This window comes from Giraffa tippelskirchi, chromosome 6, assembly GCF_054371585.1.
Source record: "Giraffa tippelskirchi isolate mGirTip1 chromosome 6, T2T-mGirTip1v1.2.pri, whole genome shotgun sequence".
NCBI classification, from domain to species: Eukaryota; Metazoa; Chordata; class Mammalia; order Artiodactyla; family Giraffidae; genus Giraffa; species Giraffa tippelskirchi.
The window spans coordinates 174,893,706-174,907,960 of NC_137280.1; the positions used below are offsets into that span (position 1 = coordinate 174,893,706).

Genomic DNA, 14,255 nt, shown 5'->3' on the forward strand with positions numbered 1-14,255 from the left:
ACTCAACATCCAATTCACAATTTCAAGAGAGGTTGCCAAATTTACAGAGAAAGGGTCAAATTAGTTTATATATTATGGGTAAATTATTTTCCCATCTGACTATATGATTTTTTAAACTCACTGTTTTTTGAACCCTAACAGAAAACAGGATATTGGCTCACAAAGGGTAGAGGAATTATAAAGTCTCTGAGTTAATGCTATGTCTGTTTTAATTAACTACTTCATAAAATTTTTTTCACGCAGGTTACAAAAAACACGCAGTAGAATTACAACTATGAAGACAAAAAATTTAACCTTGGGAAAAAAGAGAATAGGAGAAAACTTGTTTGGTTAATGAGACTGTCAGTGATATTTGTCTCTCTTAGCTCTTTTCTTGTGCTTTATTTTCATCTAAATAAATAGGAATTATTTTTAAAGAAAAACTGTTATTCTAAGTATTTTAATTGAGACATTTCTTCTTACATAAGAAATAATTTGTTTTTGCTGATACTTTTCAAGAAATTTGAGAACCACCTTAAACTGTTGTTCGTTTTAGTGATTATTTCTACAGAAAAAAAAATGGAAGTGTTAAACAAGTGTAACTTATTGGGGAAGACTATTCCTCTTACGCAGTGTCTTGAGAATTCTAAGGTTCAAAAGTGAAATGAAAGTCACTCAGTTGTTTCCGACTCTTTCCCTTCTCCAGGGGGATCTTCCCAACCCAGGGATTGAACCCAGGTCTCCCACACAAATTAAATGGCTTCCAGAAACATATTTAATATACACAAGATTAATTCTGTGTTTCATTTTACTTTTCCAACTATGTTGTCTTTTCAGTGGTAAATGTTGGCATCTTTTCAGTAAACAGTGCATTTGGCAAGAACAAGCATTTTCTTGGCTATGCAAGTGATGATTAAGGATTTAGTATTCAAGAGCATCATCATGGATTCTTGTTTAAAATATATATATATTTGTTTATATTATAAAAGGGAAAACAAGATTCAGCTAAGATTACATGGCATAAAGATAGAGAAGGCATTTAAATAAAATTATTTCATAATCCTGAATCAGTTCTGCTTCCCCCAGTTCATGGAAAATACAATACTGTATTAATATATTATGATGCATGGAACTTAAGTAGCTAAAAAATAAAAATAAGGATGCTTCTCCCTTTGATATAAATAATGCTTATACACGTACCCATAGAAGCAATCATATTTTTTACACCACCACATTCTCAGAATATACAGAAATGTATAACAGTAATCACAGTAGTGGTTATTATTTATCAAATGATTATGAAGTCCCATCCACGCACCAGGCTGAATGCTTATAGATATAGGTCCTTGAGGCTTTCTACATCTCTGAAGGTAAGAGTTGCTGTGCCCACTTGATAGTTAAAGAAACAAAAACTTTAGAACAGTGAGTGACTTACCAAGTTTCACAGCTCATAGAGGTGGCACAAGGATTTGAAATGCATCCTGTCTGATTTCAGCATGCAGGAAATTCTGTGTGTGCGCTGTGGTGCTGTCTTCATATTGCTTGAAGGGCCCTGAATTGGGTGGTGGGTCTGAGTCAGAGCCTTCAAACAATCTCATCATCTTCACTAAGATACTCATTTCTTCTGTGTGTATGTGTGTGTGTATGCTCAGTCATGTCTGACTCGGCGAACCCACAGATGATAGCCTGCCAGCCTCCTCCACCCATGGATTCCGTCCAACAAAGCTAAAGAGAAAACTCTCCCTTACTAGAAGAAACCTGAATGCTCGTCAATGAGGAAAGATTGAATAAAATGGAACTATATGTTACAGGGAGAAGGAAATGGCAACCCACTCCAGTATTCTTGCCTGGAGAATCCCATGGACATAGGAGCCTCGTGGGCTACAGTCCATGGGGTCACAAAGAGTCAGACACAACTCAGCAACCAGCATATGCAAGGGGCACTGATTGAAGGTGTTCAGCATGTGTTAATTCATTTATTATTAGTCATTCAGGAGAAGGAAATGGCAACCCACCGCAATATTCTCACCTGGAAAATTCCTCGGACAGAGGAGCCTGGTGGGCCACAGTCCATAGGTCACAAAGAGTCGGACGTGACTGAAGCGACTTAGCACGCACACATATGTTACAGGGTGGCTTAGAGGGGTTTCCTCAAGAGATTTTTAAGGGGAAAGAGCAAACTTCTTCCCTCAGCTTCAAATCTAGGGAAAGAGAAATTATGAAAATAGTTGACCTGACCCTTAATTACTGTGTTGAGAACACTCTTTAGGAAATAGCTTAAGCTGCTGTTTTTTAGTTACTTCTGCCTCTTTAAAAAAAAAAAAAATTGACCTTCAAAGAAAAAAATAGACCAACATAAGATGGGAAAAACATGTTTTCAAAACAAATATTTCTTACAGATACGCATGCTTGTTTCTTTTAAACTAGCTAGTTAATAGGTAGATTGATTGGTTTAGTGCTTTGACTGGTGTTTGATTTGTCAGCAGGTTGGACATTTTTATTATCTCTGAAAGCCAAAAAGGAATTCCCCCTAAACATTTAATTTTCAGAATGAATGCTTATAATACTTTCCCTTGGTTCAGTTCTAGTGAAGCGGATGAACCTAGACCCTGTTACGCAGAGTGAAGCAATTCAGAAAGAGAAAAACAAATATCGTATATTAGCACATATATATGGAATCTAGAAAAATGCTGTTGGTGAACCTATTTGCAGGGAAGGAATGGAGATGCAGTCATCTAGAACAGACTTGTAGACACAGTGGGGGAAGGAGTTCAGTTCAGTTCAGTCAATCAGCCGTGTCCGACTCTTTGCGACCCCATGAACCGCAGCACGCCAGGCCTCCCTGTCCATCACCAACTCCTGGAATCCACCCAAACCCATGTCCATTGAGTCTGTGATGCCATCCTACCATCTCATCCTCTGTCATCCCCTTCTCCTGCCCTCAATCTTTCCCAGCATCAAGGTTTTTTCCAATGAATCAGCCCTTCGCATCAGGTGGCCAAAGTATTGGAGTTTCAGCTTCAACATCAGTCCTTCCAATGAACACCCAGGACTGATCTCCTTTAGGATGGACTGGTTGGATTTCCTTGCAGTCCAAGGGACTCTCAAGAGTCTTCTCCAACACCACAGTTCAAAAGCATCAATTCTTCGGTGCTCAGCTTTCTTCACCGTCTAACTCTCACATCCATACATGACTACTGGAAAAACCATAGCCTTGACTAGATAGACCTTTGTTGGCAAAGTAATGTCTCTGCTTTTTAATATGCTGTCTAGGTTGGTCCTAACTTTCCTTCCAAGGAGTAAGCGTCTTTTAATTTCATGGCTGCAGTCCCCATCTGCAGTGATTTTGGAGCCCCAAAAAATAAAGTCAGCCACTGTTGTTTCCCCATCTATTTGCCATGAAGTGATGGGGGGAAGGAGAGAACCAGACAAACGCAGAAAGGCGCATCAATATATGTGTGCTAGCGTGTATAAAACAATGAGCTGCTGAGAAGTTGCTGTTTAATGCAGGGAACCCAGCCTGGTCCTCTGTGCCGACCTGGAGGGGAGGGAGCCTACGAGGGAGGCGGTCCATGTATAATTACGGCTGATCCGCATTGTTGTGTGGCAGAAACCAACACAACATTATAAAGTCATTTTTATTTTTATAGTAAAAAACATTTTATAAAATTTTTATTTTTATAAAGCAATTTTCCTCCAATTAAAACATAAATTGAAAGAAAAAATAAATAAACAAAAGGTAAAAACTGAAGTGCTTAAAGAAGTCCAGATAATGTAAACAAGGTAAAGAGGTCAAACAATACATAAAAGTGAAAACAAGTAAAATATGTATGGTGTTTGTGCCATTCTGTGATAACCATCATTAACATTCCACCGACTCAGCATTTTGTAGGACTTTGTACATGTTAGGTAATAGGTAGGTAGGTAGGAGAGGAAACAAAGACTTTTACATAACTAGAAGCAAGCACATAGAGGTTTTGTTTTGAATTATCATTAATTTTTACTTTTTTGAACCTCTAACCTATAGCCAGCCACATGACTGCCCCTCAGTGCCAGCCATCAGTAATTCATATTAGTAATTTGTTTATCTTTTCTATCTTTTTCCCAGTATTTAATCATCTGTGATGATACATGAGGATTTTGTAACTGTTCTTTTCACAAAAATTGTCAGGTATTTCTTTGTTATTGCTTTTTCTCCTTGAAAATGTCTTGAGGAAACCTCTGTGAATTAGTTTAAATATAATTTATTCTTCTTAATAGCCGAATATGTCATAGTGTAGAAATACAAATAATGCTCACTTGGTGTGTTTTTTTTTTTTTTTTAATAGCTCTAAAAGGATCATCTCTGAACCTTTCCGTTTTAGATATATAAGGGGCTTACTTTAACGAGATAGATTTTCAGAAGTGGATGTGCTGTGTTTAGTTGCTCGGTCGTCTCTGACTCTTTGCGACCCCATAGACTGCAGCTGCCAGGCTCCTCGACCCATGGGGATTCTCCAAGCAAGAATACTGGACTGGGTTGCCATGCCCTCCTGCATGTGATCTTCTCAACCCAGGGATTGAACCCAGGTTTCCCGCATTGCAGGCAAATTCTTTTACCATCTGAGCCACCAGGGAGGCCCCTATGTATCAGAAGTGGATATATAAGTAGTATAATTACCATATATGCATATGTTTTAGATATTTCCAGATAGGTTTTGTAAAACGCTGTAAGAAATTCCATTTAACATGGGAATGTTAAATGACAGAGTAGTATATACTGCTTTGCCGTAACGAGAAATAAGGGATATTAAAAAGCAACTTTCATTCCTTGTTTGACTTAATTGTATATTTACTGAACACCTGGATGCCAGCTTCCAAAACAATGGATCGCTTCACTTAGGATCACCAGAAATAAGAATTAAAAATTGCTGGGTTCAAGAATTGTCCACATAGTTTTAACTACATTCAGATATGTCTGCCAGAAGGGCACTTACATACCATCTATTTCACGTGGGATGGTTGGTTGGTTGACTGGTTGGTTGGTTGGCTGGCAGTTTGCAGCCTGCTTCTCCAATCCACAGTCACTGTCGCCACGTCTCTCTTACTGATCAGAGTACACGACAGTCTTCAGTGTACAGGACAGAAATGAGATTGAGAACCCGTGCTGCAGGCGCTTATCCACTCAGCCAAACTCACTGCAGTTTACTGTCTGATATGAGCTACATTTCTGTCCCAGAAATCAGGAGGCTTGCTTTTCCTGTCTGCATTCATATCCCATTATTTTAGAAATGTTTACAAAATTTAACTAACCAGGCTTCTTGAAATAAACTCACTTTAAAACAATTTGATAAATGCAGTGCATGCATAAATGTATCATTTAAAATACATATAATAGATTCTATAAGGTGTCTTAAATTGTAGATAGCAGCAAGCCCAGAATTCAATAAAGTAACTTTGTAGAATTAACATAACTTACATATTGCTCTTTGTCTGATCATATCACATAAAGCTATTTTGGATTTTATTTTTAACTGACACAGAGGAGAAAATGCTTTATTAATTGAGGAAAGAAATCTTTGAATAGGAATAGCATTGACTTTTAAATGATTGGCCTTATCTCGCTCTTTTATATATGCTCAGAATAGTGACAGCATTTTCAACAATGTTCCAAAAGCCATTTAGCTTACAAAGTGGAATTATTGTGATACGGTACACTTAATGCATTTCTTCTTCATAGCATCTTATTTCATAAAAATCAATTGGATTTTATGCCTTGCATAGAAGGCCCTTCTTCCACAATGAAGTCAGAGTTATTATGGGTAAGCTGGCCAGATATCATCAAATGCACTAGAACCTTTCTATAGTATTTATTGTTGTACAGAATGCAGTGTAAGACACTCCACTACCGTACAATAAGTACCAGTTTCTCTAGCACAGCTATTGCAGCAACTCTTTACAGGAAGTTATTAATATCACAAAGGTAGGCAAGGAAGTCTTGAAGGTTTTCCAGAGAGAAGATATACTGATGTAACAATAAAGCTGCCCTAATGCGGCTTTACACATGCAATGTACCTAGCACAATGTCTAGCCCGTGGTAGGCATTCAAACGATATTTGCTGAATAAATGAATGAAGGGAGCTTTCTATAATAACATACACAATGATGACACAAAGCTAAGACACCAACAGACAGAGACAAGGGATTCAAGTTCTACTGACATTGGTAAGGAAATAGTACTGCATTTTTTTTAACAGACAAATAATCGGAGCTAAGAGAAACAGGAACATATTTCAAACTGGAGGGACAAACTTCCATGCCCTTGGGAGCCCAGCTGCCCATGTGGTTTCAGATTAAAATTCCATCTGGTTCTTCTGAAAAGCTTGTTTCCTTCCATTCTTAAGAGGCTTAATAACCTTCTGACTCCTTTCAACTCTTGTAAAGAAGCAGTCTATGTGCCTGCTTGCTCACCGAAGGAAAGCAGCTAAGAACAGCAACAGTGTGTTCTTGACCATTTCTTGAATAAAAGAAGCCAAGAAAATGTTTTTTTTGTTTTTTCATTTTTTTCAATTTAAGATCCCACATGCCAAACAAGTAAAAATAAATAAATAAACTGGGCCAAGATATTTTTTAAAATACTATTTTTTAAAAATGCAATTTTTAAAGATTACTCTCCATTTGCAGTTATAAACATCGGCTGTATTCCTCATGTTGTACGGTACATCCTTGAATCTCTTACATCCAATATTTGTGCCTTTTGCTCACCCAGCCCTGGTTTACCTTTCTCACCCTTTCTTTCATGCTGGCTGGTAACCACTAGTATGTTCTCTTTGCCTGTGAGTTAGATTCTTTTTTGTTATATTCACCAGGTTTTGTTTTTTTTTTTGCTGTAGTTTTGAGAAATATTCTTCAACTTACCATCTCCCATTTTTAATGGGTCTGGATTTCAAGCATTCTTCAGATCTATCCCTACTGTATGAATTCCAAACATGGAGTTTTAACACAGCCCCAGGACATGCTAATTTCCTTTATAGAAGTAAGTGTAATGTTTTAAAGATACTTCTGCCAACATTGTGACCAAAAATAAATAACAGCATATATGTGACACACAGCCTGTAAGATAAAAATAAAATACTCAAAACATTTTACCCTTTTTTATGGTACTTACAATATAGACATCTTTCCCAGCTTCTTCTCTTTGTTTTTATTAATTTTCTTGAAGATTCCATGGATGTAGATAAATATGGCTTCACATCAACACAGAAGTAGAATTATATGTGTTATGCTTTTCTTATTGTGTTTTTCTTCTTTTTTTCAAAACTCCACTTATTTCCTCCTTGTTTTCCTTCCCTATAAGTTGTAAGATATTAACTACTTCTTATGCACACTTTCATCCTGTTTTATATCATACAATCGTGTATGAATATACATGTGCATATACACACATGCTAAATTGCTTCTGTCGTGTCCAACTCTTTGTGACCCCGTGGACTGTAGCCCACCAGCCTCCTCTGACCATGGATTCTCCAGGCGAGAATACTGGAGTGGGCTGTCATGCCCTCCTCCAGCAGTTCTTCCTGACTCAGAGATCAAACCTGTGTGGCTTATGTCTCCTGCGTTGGCAGACAGGCTCCTCACTGCTAGCACCACCTGGGAAGCCCCATATACATATCACATAAACATATATGAGGTTGATCATGGTTTCCTTCAGAAATGCGATCTGGTTTACATTTCTTCAATTTTGCTTTCTCTTCTGAAAAACACTTCATGAGATCATTTCAAACCAGCTCATGTGGTCCTATGTCATGCTATGCCATGTTCCACCATGTCTGAAGATTAATTCATAGATAGTTCATTTCCTTCTGGATGCATCCAAACGCATGTTTTTTCCCCCTCAATGGCATGGAATCCCAGGAGCAGGATTGTCAAAACCAGACAGATAGGAAGGACAGAAATAGATTTGAGTAATGTTTAAACTGCTGTGCAAAGTGATAAAACATTCCACATTTCTGTCAGTAATTGTCTACTCATATGACTGCATCAGAGGTAGTTATTGGTCTTTTATTTTTCTTCAAGTAATGAATATTAGCCCTATCACATTATCAAATTTCCCTGAATACTAGTGAGTTCACCAGTTTTCTTATAATTGGAAGCTGTTTGGTTTGGTCTCCCATAAATTGCTATTTCACATTCCTTCTCTTTTGGGATTTACAAATACTATTTTGTAGTAAATTTTCAAGAGATGCTTAAATGCAGTATTTTTTTTTTTTTACTGGTTGATTTTAATGCTTGATTTACTCTGGAGGAGGGCATGGCCACTGGGTCCAGTGTTCTTGCCTGGAGAATCCCCACGGACAGAGGAGCCTGGTGGGCCACAGTCCACGGGGTCACAAAGAGTTGGACACGACTGAGTGACTAAGTAAACACACACACACACTTGATTTACACTATTGTGTTAGTGGGTAGCATAGTGATTCTTTCTGATTATATTCCATTATAGGCTGTTACAAGAGACTGAATGTAATTCCCTGTGCTACGCAGTAAATCCTTGTTGCTTTTCTATTTCAGGTATTGTAGTTTATATCTGTTACTCCTGTATTGCTAATCTGTTTCTCCTCCTCCTTCTCCCTTTGGTAACCAGAAATTTGTTTTCTATGTCTGTGGGTCTGCTTCTATTTTGCATATGGATTCTTCGTATCATTTTGAGATTCCATGTGTAAGTGACATCATACTGTATTCGTCTTTGTCTGACTTACTTCAGTAAGTACGGTATTCTCTAGGTTCGTCACGGTTGCTGCGAATGGCAGTGTTTCATTCTTTTCTGGCATCTGAGTGATCCACTGTATGTGGCATACAGCACATCTTCTGAAGCCACTTGTCTGCTGATGAGCACTTGGGTTGTTTCCAGGCCGTGGGTGTTGTAAATAGTCCTGTGTGATGCAGGGGTGTGTCTTTTTGGGTCCCTCTTCTCCTTGTTTCTGGATATATACCCAGCAGTGGGATTGCTGGATCACAAGGTATGATGGTATCGCTGCATTTGTCTTATACATTCAAGTATTTTCCAAACTCTATTATTTATTGCTTATATATCATATCTCTATGTAATTTTATATGGTCTACGATGTATAGGCACATCTTTAATTTCATAATTTCTTGTTTTCTTAATTTGAGTGAACAGTTTTTCCTTCTCTTTTCCCATACTTCCCAGACTAAAATAATTTCCCTATGTTTTTTTTATAAGGTTTTATTGTTTTCCTCTTTATATTTAAGTAAGTGCTTGCCCCAGATGGAAGTTAGTTTTTGTATGCTCTGAAATAGAGACCTTAACTTATATTATTGTCTTCCAGACAGATAACTAGTTGAGCAAGAACCACTCTTTTTACTCAATTGAAATGTCATATCCTGTATTAAGTTTTCATATACATTTGGATCTTTTCCCGGATTCACTAGTTTGCTCTATGATGTTCTTAACTATACCTATAACAATATCATATCAATAGGAGTTGAATGTTTTATGTTATGACATAATTTTATAGGGCAAGTCTCTATTATTTTCTTTTGTAATTTTTCTGATTATCTTAAAATGGTACTTCTTTCATGGAAGTTTTACATTGACATTTATCAAGTTGAAAAAAATCTCGAGATTCTGTTTAGTAATTTGTCCATTTTATTTTCTGTGATAGCAAGTTTTTTCCATCCAGTTAAATAACCTTTCCTTTGTAGACATATCATTTGCATGTGTGTGTGCTAAGTGGTTTCAGTCGTGTCCAACTCTTTGGGACACTATAGACTGTAGCCCAGCAGGCTCCTCTGTCCATGAGATTTTCCAGGCAAAAATATTGGAGTGAGTTGCCATGCCCTCCTGAGACATACTCTTTATATACCACATATGTCCTTCAGTAATATTTCTTTTCTTTCTTTCTATAGACACTTTTCCTTGCTTTTTAATTCCTAAGAATTTTGTGATTTTTTTTCGTAGTATTGTTAATAAAACAGTTTTGCTATATCTATTTCCAACTTATTTTTAGTATAGAAAAAGCATCTAATTTTGTGTTTTGTCTTTTATGCAGGCAGCATATCACATACTTTTATTAATTCTAGTGAATTTTTTAAATCAGAGATTTTTGGATGTAATAAGATTCATTTCTACTTTTTCTAACACATAACAATCATTTGACTTTATTGTCTTAATGTATTATCTAGCTTTTCCAGACTAATGAATAATAATAAAAATGGCAGATATGGTTGTCACATTCCTGCTATTAATGTCTAGGTTGGTCATAGCTTTTCTTCCAAGGAGCAAGCATCTTTTAATTTCATGGCTGCAGTCACCATTTTGGAGCCCAAGAAAATAAAGCCCATCACTGTTTCTGTTGTTCCCCATCTATTTGCCATGAAGTGATGGGACCAGATGCCATGAGCTTCGTTGTTTGAATGTTGAGTTTTAAGCCAACTTTTTCATTCTCCTCTTTCACTTTCATCAAGAGGATCTTAGTTCCTTTCTGCTTTACAGTTTGTTCTGTGTATCTGAGAGTCTGCTTCTTTTCTTGTGTTCACTAGTTTGTTCCATTTCTTAAATTCCACATATAAGCTGTATCATATAGTGGCCAGAATGGACATCCTGGTCTTGTTCCTGATCTTTTCTTATTGATTTAAAATACTGTTTTAGTTTCAGGTGTACAGCAAAGTGATTTAGTGTTTTGTATTCTCTTTTTTTTGGATTATATTGCATTGTATGTTAGTGTAAGACCCTGCATATAGTTCCCTGTGCTGCCCAGTAACTCCTTGTTGCTTGACTGTTTGTGTAATTAGTAGCTGTTAATCCCAGACTCTTAATTTTTCCCTTCCCCACTCCGTTCCCCTTTGGTAACCATAAGTTTGCTTTCTGTCTGTGAGTCTCTCTCTGTTTTGTATATAGACTCATTTGTATTATTTTTAGATTCTGTGTGTAAGTGACATCATACAGGATTTGTCTTTGTCTGACTTCACGAAGTATAACATTCTCCAGGTTCATCAGTATTGCTGCAAATGACAGTACTTCATGCTTTCACCGTGCCTGAGTGCTGGTGTGATAATCCACTGCATGTGGCGTAGAGCACGTTTCTGAAGCCACTTGTCTACTGACGAGCACCTGGGTTGTTTCCATGTCCTGGGTTTTGTAAATACTGATGCTGTGATCTTCGGGGTACATGTGTCTTTTCGAACTGCTGTTCTCATTTTTTCTGAATATATACCCAGGAGTGGGATTGACAGATCATATGGTAGCTCTTCTATTTATTTATTTATTTTTTGAAGAAACTTCGTACAGTTTTCCACAGTGGCTGTACCAGTTTACATTCCCACCAGCAGTGTAAAGTGTTCCCTTTTCTCTACGCTCACTCTAGTATCTATTATGACTTTGTAGATTTTTGGATGAGAACCATACTGACCAGTGTGAGGTGATACCTCATTGTACATTTTAACTTGTATTTCTCTAATAATTAGTGACATTGGGTATCTTTTCATGTGCTTGTTTAGTAATCTGTGTTTTCCTTGGAGAAAACATCTATTTAGGTCTTCTTTCCAACTTCTGATTGAATTATTTGTTTTTTCAGTATTAAGTTGTATCAGATGCTTGTGTATTTTGAATATTAGCCCCTTGTCAGTCATATTCTTTGCAAATATCTTTTTCCCATTCTGTAACTTGTCTTTTGTTTTGTTGATGATTTCCTTTGCTATACAAAAGCTTTCGTGTCTGATTGGTCCATTTGTTTATTTTGCTTTCTTATTTTTTCTCTTTTGCCTTCGGAAGCTGATCTAAGAAAACATTGCTATGATTATGTCAAAGAATGTTTTTCCTATGTTCTCTGGTAGGGGTTTTATGGTGTTGTGTTTTGTATTTAGATCTTAAACTACTGTAAGCTTTGTACATGGTGTGAGAATGTGTTCTGACTTCATTGATTTACATGTAGCTATCCAGCTTTCCCAACCCCAGTTGTTGAATAGACTTTCTTTTCTCCACTGTATAGTCTTGCTATCTTTATTGTAAATTAATTGATGGTAGGTGCTTTGATTTGTTTCTGGATTCTCTGTCTGTTCCATTGATTCCCTGCTTGATTTTGGGTCAATGCCATGCTGTTTTGATTACTGTAGGTTTATAGTATGTTTGAAGTCTGAATGGATTATGCCTCTAGCTTTTTCTTTTTCCTCAGGATTGCTTTGGCAATTCTAGGCCTTTTGTGGTTCCATATAAAATTTAAGTCTATGTGTTCTAGTTCTGTGAAAGATATGGGTATTTTGATAGGGATTACATTACATCTGTGAATTGCTTTCAGTAGTATGGACATTTTAACCAGATTAATTCTCCAATCTGAGAACATGGGATATCTTTTCATTTCTTTAAATCACATTCAATTTTCTTTATCAATGTTATATAGTTTTTAGCATATAACTCTTTCTAATTCTTGGTTGAGTTTCTTCCTAGGTTTTTATTTTTGTGCTATTTTAAACAAGATTGCTGTTTTACTTTCTCTTTTGACTATTTCATATTGGTGTAAAAAAAATGCAACAGATTTCTGTTTATTCAACTTGTACATTATACTTTATGGAATTCGTTTATTAGATTTGATAGTTTTGTATGGCGATTTTAGGATTCTCTCTCTATATATATCTAGACATCTAGATATGTGTATCTAGATATCTACTATTTGTAGATAGCATGAGATTCTCTCTCAATCACATACTATCTACATATAGTGATAATTTTACCTCTTTCCTTCCCATTCAGATACCTTTTCTTCTTTCATCTGATTGCTATGCTAGGACTACCAACATTATTTTGAAAAGAAGTGCTGAGAGTGGGAATTGTCTCATTCCTGAATTTAGCAGGAATTGTTTCAGCATTTCATCATGGATTATTATGTTGGCTGTGGGTTTGTTGTAAATGCTTTTATTATGTTCAGATATGTTACCCCTTTATCGACTTTACTGAAAGGGTTTTTTTTTTTTTAATCATGAATGGATATTGAATTTTGTCAAACATTTTCTCTGTGTCTAATTGTGGTGATCATTCAATTTTTGTCTTTCTTTTTACTAATATGGTGTGTCACATACTGATTCACCATGTGATCAATTTGCACGCGTTGAGCCATCCTTAGACCATGGAATGGATCCAGCTTGATCATGGCATATGATCCTTTTTATGTCTTGTTGGACTTGGTTTGCTAATATTTTGTTGAGGAATTTTGCATCTATATTCATCATAGATATTGGCCTGTAATTTTCTTTTTTTTTTTTTTAATGTCTTTGCTTTGGGGTCAGGGTAATGTTGTCTTCATAGAGAGAATTTAGGAGTGTTTGCTCCTCTTCATTATCTTGGAATAGTCTTAGAAGGCTAGATGTAAGTGTTTCTTTGTATGTTTGGTATTAACTCTCCAGTGAAGTCATCCAGTAATGCACTTTTTTTCGCAGGGAGGTTTTTCGTTACAGATTCTATTTCACTCCTGGTGATAAGTTTCTTCAAACTATTTCTTAGATCAGTTTTTACAGGCTGTATGTCTAGAAACTTGCCCATTTCTTCTTAGTTGTCCAATTTGTTGGTATATAACTGTTCTAGTTTTCTCTTATGGTTTTTTATATTTATGTGGTGTCAGTTATTTCTCCTCTTTCCCTTTTGATTTTGTCTGGGTCCTCTTTCTTTTCTCCTTGGTTATTCTGGCTAGAGCTTAGTGGATTTCATTTATCTTTTCAAAAAATCAGCTCTTGGTTTTATTGATCTTTCCCGTAGTTTCTTTTAATCTCTGTTTTACTTTTTCTCTGATCTTTAATATCTCCTTCCTTCTGCTGACTGAGTTTTGCTTGTTCTTTTAGTACTTTTGTATGTGGTATGTTTGGTTGTTTAATTGAAGTTTTTCTTGCTTTTTGAGGGATACCTGTATCACTATGAATTTTCCTCTTCGAACTGTTTTACTGCACCCCACACATTTTGTATGATTTTGTTTTAATTTTCATTTGTCTTGAAATATTTTCTGATTTCTTCTTTGATTTTATTTTGTCCCATTGGTGTTTCAGTATCATGCTGCTTACTCTCCATATGTTTGTTCTTTCCCCATTTTTTTTTTTTCTGGTGGTTGATTTCTAGTTTCATACCATAGTGGTAAAAACAAACAAAGAAACAAAAAGATGCTTAAAATAATTTATGTCATCTTAAATTGGTTGAGGTGCATTTCATGACCTAGTGTTTGATCTGTCCTAGAAAATATTCCTTGTGTGTTTGAAAATAATTTGTATTCAGGTTTTATTGGATGTGATGTCCTATA

At 36.2% G+C, this 14,255-nt stretch overlaps 1 long non-coding RNA gene across 1 annotated transcript in view; it reads left to right on the plus strand.

The window, feature by feature from the left end:
• Positions 1-8,759: 8,759 nt before the first annotated feature.
• The window catches only part of LOC145511729 (uncharacterized), a 187,238-nt gene continuing 181,742 nt past the window's right edge, over positions 8,760-14,255 (plus strand). Inside the window, exon 1 of the long non-coding RNA XR_014058111.1 lies at positions 8,760-8,975. This is a non-coding gene — a long non-coding RNA (uncharacterized LOC145511729). The remainder of the gene's footprint in view (positions 8,976-14,255) is intronic.